At 39.0% G+C, this 12124-nt stretch overlaps 1 long non-coding RNA gene across 2 annotated transcripts in view; it reads right to left on the reverse strand.

Moving 5' to 3' along the window:
- Window positions 1-12124, reverse strand: part of LOC144617061 (uncharacterized) — a 325321-nt gene that overhangs the window by 198504 nt on the left and 114693 nt on the right. The window lies entirely within an intron of this gene.

Genomic DNA, 12124 nt, shown 5'->3' on the forward strand with positions numbered 1-12124 from the left:
CAAAAATACTGCAGGATTAGGGCTACTCTCGTCACAGATAACTTCCAAAAGGGTTGGTATTTGAGGTTACTGATAAATTCACCCAACAAGTGAGACCAGATTTTGGAAGAACAGGATGATACATCACTAAAACAATCAACATAAACCCCCACCCAGTACAGCTGAACAAGCTGTAGGATATGAATCGTCCTACCAAGAGCTGAAAAACAAGTATGTGACCCCTAAGAAGAACAAATTTAGGTGGCACAAATTCTTAAAAACATAACTTTTATTTCTTCAATAGAGGCCTCTTGTTAAATTGCACAGATAAATAGCCAAATAAACAAATAAATGAATCAATAAAACTTCAAAGGAAATAAGGACCATAGAGAAAGCTTAATGTGTTCTTTCTTTGCTTTCACCAATCAAATCAACACCCTTCCCAGGTGCCTTGGGGTGTCTCTTGATCTTCTATGCATTTGCCCATAAGAGCAATGACATTTGTTGATTATACTCATTTGGTTTTTAGAGGCCAAGGTGGATTGTATTCGCCTTTTCTATTAGCCTAGCAATACCTCCGTGTATTTTTTGCAGTAGATTTTCTGAACAGCAATAGGTTCTAATCAATCTTCCCAGCTTCATTTCTCAGAATCTCACAATCTCCTCAAGGAACATTTCAAACCTGATTTATCATCATTACCAGACCCTAAATATTCACCAGATTCTATATTATTTATTACACCTAGTTAATTTCTCTGTTCTGGCCCTATGGGTCAAATCACAGAGCACGTGAAAGATTAACCCCACAGTATGTCATGAAGACTCTACTGTAATGCACAGTCACATTTAGGAAGAAGCATTACACACACACACACACACACACACACACACACACACACACACACCCCAGAATAACTGTGAACCATAGCTGAGCCCCTCTGCTTCTCTTCAAGATTCTGTCCCACATCCAGGCACTTCCCCTTGCTCCAAGCACCTCCTGAACTCATGCACACAGAGGCAAGCAATAGCAACTTCCCCATCTCCCTCCAGTGGGGCAAAAGCTCCATCTATGCTACTATATTAAAGAGCCTGGTGGGGCACCTAGCAGGGCACCTGGCTCAGTCAATTAAGCATCCGACTCTTAGTTTCAGCTCAGGTCATGATCTTGCGGTTTGTGGGTTTGAGTCCTGCATCAGGCTCCATTCTGACAGTGCGGAGCCTGCTTGGGATTCTCTCTCTCTGCCCCTTCCCTGCTCGCTCTCTCTCTCTCTCTCTCTCAAAATAATAAGATAAAATAATAAAATAAAATAAAATAAAATAAAATAAAATAAAATAAAATAAAATAAAATAAAATAAAATGAAAAGAGCCTGGCAAGAAACTACATGGGAAAAAGTGTTATTCTAGGTCAGTCCTGTGTAAGAAGAAAGTATCCTAAGGTTATGTAATGAGGTAAGAAGTGGAAACAGGTTATAGTACTACCCTTCTGGGATAAAATTACACCCCCAGGTTGACCCAACTGAGAAAACAAAAAATCTCCCAACGGTGAGCCTCTGAAGGAGACATGTCCTACCCAACCCCCTTCATGCCACCCCACAGGCTGCCCGTGGCTTTTCAGTCCATACCTCCCAGCTCCATCCCCTCTCCCAAAATGAAGAAACTGGCTCAGCCATGAAACATTCAAACTTTGTTCCACCCGCAGCACACAGCAACGATAGAGGGGGTTCCATTTGCATTCCCTTTTAGGAAAACATCTCTAGCTCATACAGGGTTCTGTACTCTTAGAAGATCTTTCAGATCTTTCAGAGCCTGACTCTGCCCAGGAAACAGCTGTCTGGTGTGTGTTAGTGAATGGTAGCAGGCTCACCCAGGACTAAAGCTCCAAGACACCAAAGATATGTTCTGTGTTGCTCCAGATGACAGAACTTGAACCAGAGACGTTGTTACACAATGAGTTTCTTCTCAACACAAGAAAGAGTTTCATACAGAATCCCATTCAGAACAGTCTGTCTTGTGGAACAGCTAAAGAGGGTCGGTAACAACTGCCAAGGTACGGTACATGAGAAGCAGCCTAGACACCAGCTAGGACCGCTTCAAGCTCAAACTTGGTGTGACCGTGAAGAGATATTCTACATTGAACTCACAGAGCCAAAGCATTCTGTACCTGAAACAGATTTCTGAAATCATCTCATCTAGATACTGCAAATTAGCGAGCCCAGGCTAAATTTAGCCCAGGGGAAAAATTCATTTTGCTTACAGAGTATTGTTCCACACAGGTTTATTGTTTCATCCAATATTTAAAAATGTTCATTCAAAATAAAGAAAAGATTTTGCATAAAATCTTGATTTTTCAGCTTTTAAGAAATAAAAATTAGAGTATCTGGTCACATGAGGCCTGTATTCAGCTTGAAACTAAATAGTGGCTGTTCTTTTTAGATGGGGGCTATGCTGTGCCACAGTCCCCACCATCCTCCATTGCCCAACAGCCTCACATTAAAGTTGAGATTTGATTTTCTGTTTTATTGTTTTGTTATGTCTTGCTTTTGTTTCAAGGTCTCTTTATTCACATGTATTTTCTGTCTTCCCTGTGGCTAGGAGTGTTTGCCTCTGTTGGCCTAGTGAAACCCTAGATAAGCTAAGGCTCAGAGCGGTTGACTTGTCCAAGGTCACCAGCCAGCTAGTACAAAACAAGGAGCAAAACTTAGGTTCTCTTGTGATCCAATGATCCATCTACTTGGCCGCACTGCCAGCATTTAGACAGTTTATTTCCCTGGACTGATCTGACTATTCACATCCACGTTGTGCAAAACTGTCCCTCTACACTTCCATTTAATATATCCTAGTGATATAGTTCCACGTTTGTCCTTAAAAAAACAATAATAGCAAAATAACAAAAACGAAAAACAAAAAAAAAAAAACCTCTTCTTTCCAGCTGATTTTGCAAGTAACTAGCACCCAAAGACCAAACACCCTTTTATGTGTCCAATAAAAAAATCGATCTGATGAACACATAAGATTTCAATCTTCCTTGAAAAATCAGGAATAGACCAAAACCTTAATATTTCAGACTCTGCACTAATAGTCCAAATCAATAGTGCAAACAAGATTTCTGGGGGAAAGGTTAAAGTAATTGGGCAGAACACACTGGTGTCAAGCCGCCATGAGCACTTTCAAAGCAAAGAATTAAATACAAATAATTGATAAGCTCATTATAAACAGAAAAGAAATTAAAAGAAAGAAAAGAAGAGAATTAAATACAAATAACTGATAAGCTCATTATAAACAGAACAAAGAACACACAGAACAAAGAAGTCACTAGTCCACCTTACACCTGTCAGAATGACTAACAGTAACAACTTAGGCAACAAGAGACGTTGGCGAGGATGCGGAGAAAGAGGATCTCTTTTGCATTGTTGGTGGGAATGCAAGCTGGTGCAGCCACTCCGGAAAACAGTATGGAGGTTCCTCAAAAAAACAGAACTCAGGGCACCTGGGCGGCTTAGTCGGCTAAGCATCCGACTTCAGCTCAGGTCATGATCTCACAGTCTGTGAGTTCGAGCCCCGCGTCGGGCTCTGTGCTAACAGCTCAGAGCCTAGAGCCTGCTTTGGATTCTGTGTCTCCCCCTGTCTCTGCCCCTCCCCTGCTCATGCTGTCTCTCTCTATCTCAAAAATAAATAAAAACATTAAAAAAAGATTTAAAAAAATGAACTACTCTATGACCCAGCAATTGCACTACTAGGTATTCTTCCAAGGGATACAGGTGTGCTGTTTCAAAGGCACACATGCACCCCAATTTTTACAGCAGCACTATCAACAATAGCCAAAGTATGGAAATAGCCCAAGTGTCCATCCATGATGAATGGATAAAGAAGATGTGGTATATATATATATACAATGTGGTATTACTTGGCAATCAAAAAGAATGAAATCTTGCCATTTGCAACTACGTGGGTGGAACTGGAGGGTATTATGCTAAGTGAAATTAGTCAAAGAAAGACAAAAATCATATGACTTCACTTATATGAGGACTTGAAGAGACAAAACAGATGAACATAAGGGAAGGGAAACAAAAATAATATAAAAACAGGGGAGGAGGACAAAATAGAAGAGACTCATAAATATGGAGAACAAACTGAGGGTTACTAGAGGGGTTGTGGGAGGGGGGATGGTGTAAATGGGTAAGGGCATTAAGGAATCTACTCCTGAAATCATTGTTGCACTATATGGTAATTAATTTGGATGTAAATTTTTAAAAATCAAAAAAAAAAAAAAGAAGTCACTAGTCCTGGCTGTAAACAGCAGCCCTCCCGAAACTCTGCGGGGTGTCCACACTGATAAGGATAAGCAGGGGGAGCATGAAGACTTGCAGAGATAGAGCCATGGGCTCCCAGATTAGGATACTGTGCCTAGAGCTTGCCCAACCTCCTGTCCTCCATTATAAGAAATAAATTTCCTGGCTGTTTAAACCACTTTAGGTGGGAAGTGTGTTCTTTACAGTTAAAAATATTCTGTATTTGCACAAGCCAGTGTGTTCAAAGCAAGTTAGAGGAACTTTCCACGTGAAGCCAGTGTTGTTTTTTAATTTTTTTTAGGTTTCTTTTTTTTTTTTAATGTTTACTTATTTTTGAGACAGAGAGAGACAGAGCATGAATGGGGGAGGGGCAGAGAGAGAGGGAGACACAGAATCGGAAGCAGGCTCCAGGCTCTGAGCCATCAGCCCAGAGCCTGACGCGGGGCTCGAACTCACGAACCGTGAGATCGTGACCTGAGCTGAAGTCCAACGCTCAACCGACTGAGCCACCCAGGCGCCCCAGGTTTATTTCTTTTTGAGAGGCGGGGAGCACCTGGGTGGCTCAGTCAGTCAAGGGTCCAACTTCAGCTCAGGTCATGATCTCATGGTTCATGAGTTCGAGCCCCGTGTTGGGCTCTGTGCTGACAGCTCAGAGCCTGGAGTCTGCTTGGATTCTGTGTCTCCCTCTCTCTTTGCCCCGTCGCCCACTCAGGCACATGCTCGCTTGCTCTCTCTCTCTCAAAAATAAACATAACAGATAAACAAATACAATTTTTAAAAAAGAGGGGGAGAGTGAGGGAGGGGCAGAGAAAGAAGGAAACACAGAATCCAAAGCAGGATCCAGGCTTTAAGCTGTAGCGCAGAACTTGATGCGGGGCTCAAACTCATGGACTGTGTGATTATGACCTGAGCCGAAGTCAGACACTTAACCAAATGAGCCACTTAGGAACCCTGCCAGTGTTTTAGTCCATCCCTACACAGAGTTTTTAATCAGAGCAGAAAGAGCAACTGTTTGCAGCTGCAAAGTTCAGGGTTGTTTTGTTTTTGAGTACAGCTGAAACATAATGTTACATTTGTTTCAGGTGTACAATATGGTGATTCAACAAATTTATACACTATGCTATTTCCACCATAAGTTTAGCTCCCATATGTCCCAATGTATCACTATTATAATATCATTGACTATCTTCCTTATGCTGTGCCTTTTATCCCCATAACTTATTCATTCTATAACTGGAAGACTGTATCTCCCACTCCCCTTAATCTACTTGGCCCATCTCCATCCCCCCTCTCCTCTAGCAATCATCACTTTGTTCTCTATATTTATAAATCTGATTCTGCTTTTTTTTTCTGTTTATTTTCTTTTTTAGATTCCACATATGAGTGAAATCATATGGTATTTGTCTTCATCAATCTAACTTATTTCACTTAGCATAATACCCTCTAGGTCCATCCATGTTGTCTCAAATGACACTATCTCATCCTTTGTTGTGGCTGTGTGGTAGTCACACATATATATGTGAATATATATATATGGAAAATATAAGGAAGATGTGGAGTGGGTATGTAAATATACATTGGTCTGTCAAGGATACTTAGGTTGCTTCCATATCTTGGTTATCATAAATGACGATGCAATAAACAGGGGTGCATATATCTTTTCAAATTAGTGTTTTCATATTCTTTGGATAAATAACCAATAATGTAATTATTGGATCATATGGTATTCCTATTTTTAATTTCTTGAGGAACCTCCATACTGTTTTCCACAGTGGTTGAAACCAGTTTGCCTTACCACCAACAATGCACAAGTGTTTTGTTTTGTTTTGTTTTCCCACATTCTAATTTCTTTTCTTATTTTAGCCACTCTGACAGTATAAGGTCGTATCTCATTGTAGTTTTGAACTGCATTTCCCTGATGATTAGCAATGTTGAGCATCTTTTCTTTCATGTGTTTGCTGGCCATATGTATGTCTTCTATGGAATAATATCTATTCAGATCTTCTGCCCATTTTTAATTGGATTTTTAGGCATTGAGTTGTATAAATTATTTATTTTGGATATTAATCCCTTATTATAATCTTAAAATATCTTCTCCTAGTCAGTAGGTTACCTTTTCATTTTGTTGATATTTTCCTTCACTGTGGAAAAGCTTTTTATTTTGATATAGTCCCAATAGTTTATTTTTGCTTTTTGTTCCCTTGCCTCAGCAGACATATCTAGAAAAATGTTGCTATGGCCAATGCCAGAAAAATTACTACCTGTGTGCTCATAAAAATAAAGAATTTTTATGTTTTGGTCTCACATTTAGGTTTTTAATACAATTTGAGATTTTTGTGTATGGTGTTAAAAAGTGGTCCCTTTACATGCTGCTGTCTAGTTTTCCCAACATCATTTATTGAAGAGCCCATCTTTTCCCCATTGTATATTCTTGTTTCCTTTGTCATAGATTGACTATATAATCTTAGGTTTATTTCTGTGCTTTCTATTCTGTCCCATTGATCTGTGCATCTATTTTTGTGCCAGTACCATACTATTTTCATTATTACAGCTTTTTAGTATATCTTGAAATCTGGAATTGTGATGCCTCCAGCTTTGTTTTTCTTCCTCAAGATTTCTTTGGCTACTTGGGGTCTTTTGTGGTCCCATAAGACTTTTAGTATTATTCGCTCTAGTTTTGTGAAAAATGCTATTTGTATTTTGATAGGGATTTCACTAAATTTGTAGATTGCTTTGGGGAGTATGGACATTTTAACCATATAAATTCTTTCAATCCATGAGCATCACATATCTTCCCACTTGTTTGTGTTTTATTCAATTTATTTCATGAGTGTTTTATAGTTTTCAGAGTACAGGCTTTTCAACTCTTTAGTTAAGTTTATTCCTAGGTATTTTATTATTTTTGGTCCAATTGTAAATGGCGTTTTCTTAATTTCCCTTTCTGTTACTTCATTATCAATATGTAAGAATGCTACCAAAGTATAAATTTTGTATCCTGCAACTTTACTGAATTCATTTATTACTTTGGGTAATTTTCAGTGGTGTCTTTGGGGTTTTCTACATATAGTACCATGTCATCTACAAATAGTGAAAGTTTTACTTCTTCTTTAGCAATATGGATGCCTCTTATTTCTTTTGCTTGTCTTATTGCTGTGGCTAGGAAATCCAATACTATTCTGAATAAAAGTGGTAAGAAGGGACATCCTTGCCTTGTTCCTGATCTTAGAGGGAAATCTCTCACTTTTGCATCACTGAATATGAAGTTAGCTATGAATCTGTCATATATGGCCTTTATTATGTAATAGTATATTCCCTCTTACCCCATTTTGTTGAGAATTTTTATCATGAATAAATGTTGAATTTTGTCCAATGCTTTTTCTTCATCTATTGAGATGATCATATGATGTTTATCCTTCCTTTTGCTGATGTAGTGTATCAGGTTGATTGATTAGTGAATATTGAACTCCCCTTGCATCCTTGGAATAAATCTCACTTGAACATGGTATATGATCCTTTTAATGTATAGTTTAATGCAGTTCCCTAGTATTTTGTTGAGAACATTTGTATCTACATTCATAAGGACTAGTGGCCTTTTCTTTTTTTGTGGTGTCTTTGGTCTTGGTATCAAGGTATTGCTGGCCTCACTGAATGTATTTGGAAGCTTTCCTTCCTCTTCTATTTTTTGGAAGAGTTTGAGGAGAATAGATATTAACCCTTTTTTAAATTCTGGTAGAATTCCCCTATGAATCCATCTAGTCCTGGAGTTTTATTTTTTGGTAGTTGTTTTGATTGACAATCAATTTCAATACTTGTAATTGGTCTATTCAGATTTTCTATTTTTCCCTGATTCAGTTTTAGCTTATGTGGTTAGAGGGATTTTTCTATGTTTCTTGGTTGGGCCATTTGTTAGCATAATATTTTTTTATAGTATTCTCCCATAATCCTTTATATTTCTATGGGGTCAGTTGTATTTCTCCTCTCTCATTTCTGATTTTATTTGAATTCTTTCTTTTCCTTGATGAGTCTAGCTAAGGGCTTATCACTTTTGTTTATCTTTTCAGAGAACCAGCTCTTGGTTTCACTTGTTTTTTTCTATAGTTTTTCTAGTCTCTATATCATTTATTTCTGCTCTGATCTTTATTATTTTCTTCCTTCTCACCCTGGGCTTTGTTGTTCTTCTTTTCTAGCACCTTTAGGTGTGATATTAAATTGCTTATTTGACCTTTTTCTTATTTCTTGAGGTTAACTTGTATCACTATATATTTCCCTCTTAGAACTGCTTTCACTGTGTCCCAAGTATTTTGGACCATTGTGCTTTAACTTCATATGTCTCTGGGTATTTTTTTTTATTTCTTCTTTGAATGCTTCACTGACTCACTGGTTGCTTAGTATCATATTGTTGGGCCTCCACATGTTTTTATTTTTCCAAATTTTTTTCTTGTGATTTATTTCTAGTTTCATACTGCTGTGATCAGGAAAAATGTATGGTATGATTTTAATCTTATCAGATTTATTGATGCTTATTTTGTGGTCTAATACGTAACCAAGTGTGGAGAATGTTCTGTGTTCTCTTGGAAATAATGTGTCTCCTATTGTTTTCAGATGGAATGTGCTGTCTATATCTGTTATATCCATTGGGTTAAATGTGTCATTCAAGGATAGTGTTTTCTTGTTGATTTTCTGTCTGGATGATCTATCCACTGATGTAAATGGGCTGTTAAAGTACCTTACTATTATTGTATTACCATCAATTTCTCTCTTTATGTTCATTAATATTTGCTTTATGTTTTTAGGTGTTCCAGTGCTGGGTATATATTTAATACTTCTTACATACAATTGTTTGACTGATCCTTCTATCATTATGTAAGAAAGTTCAAAGTTTCTTTCTTACAGTTCATACCCAGATACTTGTACCTGCATAAAGAAAGGAGGTTAGCAAACTGGGAAAAACATGGCTCTGGTATGAGAGAGTCTTCGGTTCATCTCAGCTCTGCCACTTATAAATTCTGTGACCACGGGAAAGTATCAATATCAATAAATTATGGGAAAATACACATCTTACATCATTGTTCCGAGAATTCAAGTAATTGCAATGTACAAAATATCTAGCGCACAAGATAGAAGCATAATAAATAAAAGACATTCTTGGAGTGCCTGGGTGGCTCAGTCAGTTAAGTGTCTGACTCTTGGTTTTAGCTCAGGTCATGATCTCATGGTTCATGAGTTTGAGCCCCATGTCAGTTTCCATGCTGCTGGTGTGGAGCCTATTTGGGATTCTCCCTCTCTCCCTCTCTCCTTCTCTTCTCCTCCCCTGCTCACTTGCTGTCTCTCTCCCTCTCTCAAAATAAATAAATATACTTAAAAAATACATATTCCTTTTCTTTTTCCACCGCTTCTTCTAAGAAGTCTTTCCAGATCTCCTGAACCAAAGCTCCAGGTACCCCAACTGCTACAGCTTCTATCCTACCCCTTTCCTTCCTTCCCCTCCAACTCCACAGGTGTTTATCTACCCCTGATATGTTTTGTGTGGTTGATGTATGTTTTTCATTGTCTCCATTTACTGGTACTTACTATGAATCAGCTACTGTTATGACACTTAATCCTCATGACCACAATCACCCCGTGAGAAACATGACATGCTTGTTTTATAACTGATGAAATGAGACTCAGAGAAGGGATATAAACATGTCCATGATTTTTTAAGGTGAATTAAGAGCAAGGAATTCTAGGCCAATGTGGCTCCAATGGCTAGGCTCTTAGCTACTTCATTACACTGCCCATCCAAGAAGTAATTTATATATGTGTATCTGTATGTCTCTTCCAACAGACCACGTTGTTCAAAAAAACAGAGCCATTGTTTTCTAAGGGAAGGTAGGTAATGCAAGAACTAAATAGTTGCCTATTCTAAGCCATCACTGACAACACACACTTTTGTTTGCCATTGTGCAAGCCTTCTTGAGGCCTGGGATACACAAAAAGGCATAAGACTCTGTTCTTGCTCTCAAGAGACTCAAAACCAGATGTAGAAATAGGATCTCTGCACAGAAAGCAATATGAGATAGCATATCTTATTTCTCCAGGGAGAATTGCCAAATCCAAGTGCCACAGGAGATCAGAGGAAGAAGGTCATCAAGAGCTGAAGTGAGACGAGCAGAAGTGAGGGAAACACTGCAGGCCCATGGAGATTAAGTAGAACTTTAGGAGGAAGATCCTGTGTGCACGGGGGAGGGGGAGGTGATGTTGAGGGAGGGGAGGCGGCAAGATTGGGGGCAACACAGAACAGAGAAGGTGCCAAAGATAAACAAAGCCGGATAATTAAAGTGGTAAGAACAGATTCTAATCAGTAATATCCTATTGGAATAGGCAAAAGAGTCTAGCATGAACTGAACTCAACTTTAATTTATACAAAGATGACTGGGCATTTGAAAGGAAGGGTGAGGGAATAGGGAGGGAACAAATGGGGGCTCAGTAGAGTCCAGAAATGAAAAATGACAAAAGGCAGGAAGTGGTTGGTCCATGTGAAACCCATCTGGGTTTGCTATCTGGTGCTCATTAAAGTCAGGCTCCTAGCCTCCCACTGAGACTGAGAAACAGGGGCCCTATCCTCAGGTGTTGACTGTTAGAGTAAATTCTTTTACCATCCTTGAGTTTTCTCAGGCAAGCACTTTAAGGGGGCTAGGGTCATCCTAGGTATGCAATCTTAAGTTGTTAGAAACTATGCTAGTGTTTGTTCAAGTCTTTATAGACCAAGGATGAGGCCTAGTGGAGAAGAGGGCTCAGAGAAACCTGGCTGCCATTTGGTCAAGGACAGCCACTGTCAGGAGGCAGCATTTAGCCAGCTGGCCTGGAACTGACAGAGTTCTCTACATAGAAGACTAGATTGAAATGAGAGGTAAAAAACCAGGCTGGTGATTTTGAACTCTTGTAAGCACCAGCCCTCAGTTGTCCAAGACTGAGGGAGGGGTTTCCCAGCATGAGAAACAATTGGAATTAAAACGGAAAAAAATGGGAAAAATCAGGCAAAATCAGGCAAAAAAAAAAAAAAAAAAATCAGGCATGAGGCACCTGGGATGAATTATTGAGCAGGAAGGCTTTGTAAGAATTAGTGGTTTCAGGTGATTCCTCCTGCTATACAACATTAAAGACCCCAAGCCTCACTGGCCATTTAGAGGATCACGTTGTGTGGTGTCACTGTGCGATGGGCATACTAGTTCTGGCCATCTTCATCAATGTTCTAAAGCTTCTGAGCCAAGACCAGGTCTGCCTCCATTGCTTTGAGGACCTCAAACACACAGCATTGTGCTTTGTGAATTATCTGAGAAGGTAGGACCACTCACTGCTAGATCTGCATTTAAAGCACATGGAGTGATTTGACTTCAGAGAAGGAAGGACCGGGTTGGAATACCCTCCCCACCAGTATCTAGCCATGTGAGTCTGTACATCTTTACCTTCCTTAAGACTCAGTGTCCTCATCTGTAAATAGAGATTAGAAACCATCTAGCTCACAGGGTTAGTGGGAGAATTAAATGATATTATGCATGAAAGGCCTTTAACTGGGTGCCTGTAATATATCAAACACTAAGTGAATAGCACCTATTGTTGTAATTGTGGTAGTTGTTTTTGTTGTTAAGCACGGAAAAGAAGCATGAGTTTATTCATAGTGTTTAAAGGTCAACATCCTGAAACATTTCCACAGGGTTAGATTTTCAGGTGAAATAAACAAACATGAGGAATCTGTCACATAAATAGAAGCTGACCCTGGGTCCCTTAGACTTATGTAATGGCCACTCGGAGACTTCTGGAAAAACAAAATAGACTCATGAAAGATGCTTGTATTGCCCTGAGTGCCATCCAT

This window comes from Panthera onca, chromosome C1 (assembly GCF_046562875.1).
Source record: "Panthera onca isolate mPanOnc1 chromosome C1, mPanOnc1 haplotype 2, whole genome shotgun sequence".
In the NCBI taxonomy this organism is placed as follows: domain Eukaryota; kingdom Metazoa; phylum Chordata; class Mammalia; order Carnivora; family Felidae; genus Panthera; species Panthera onca.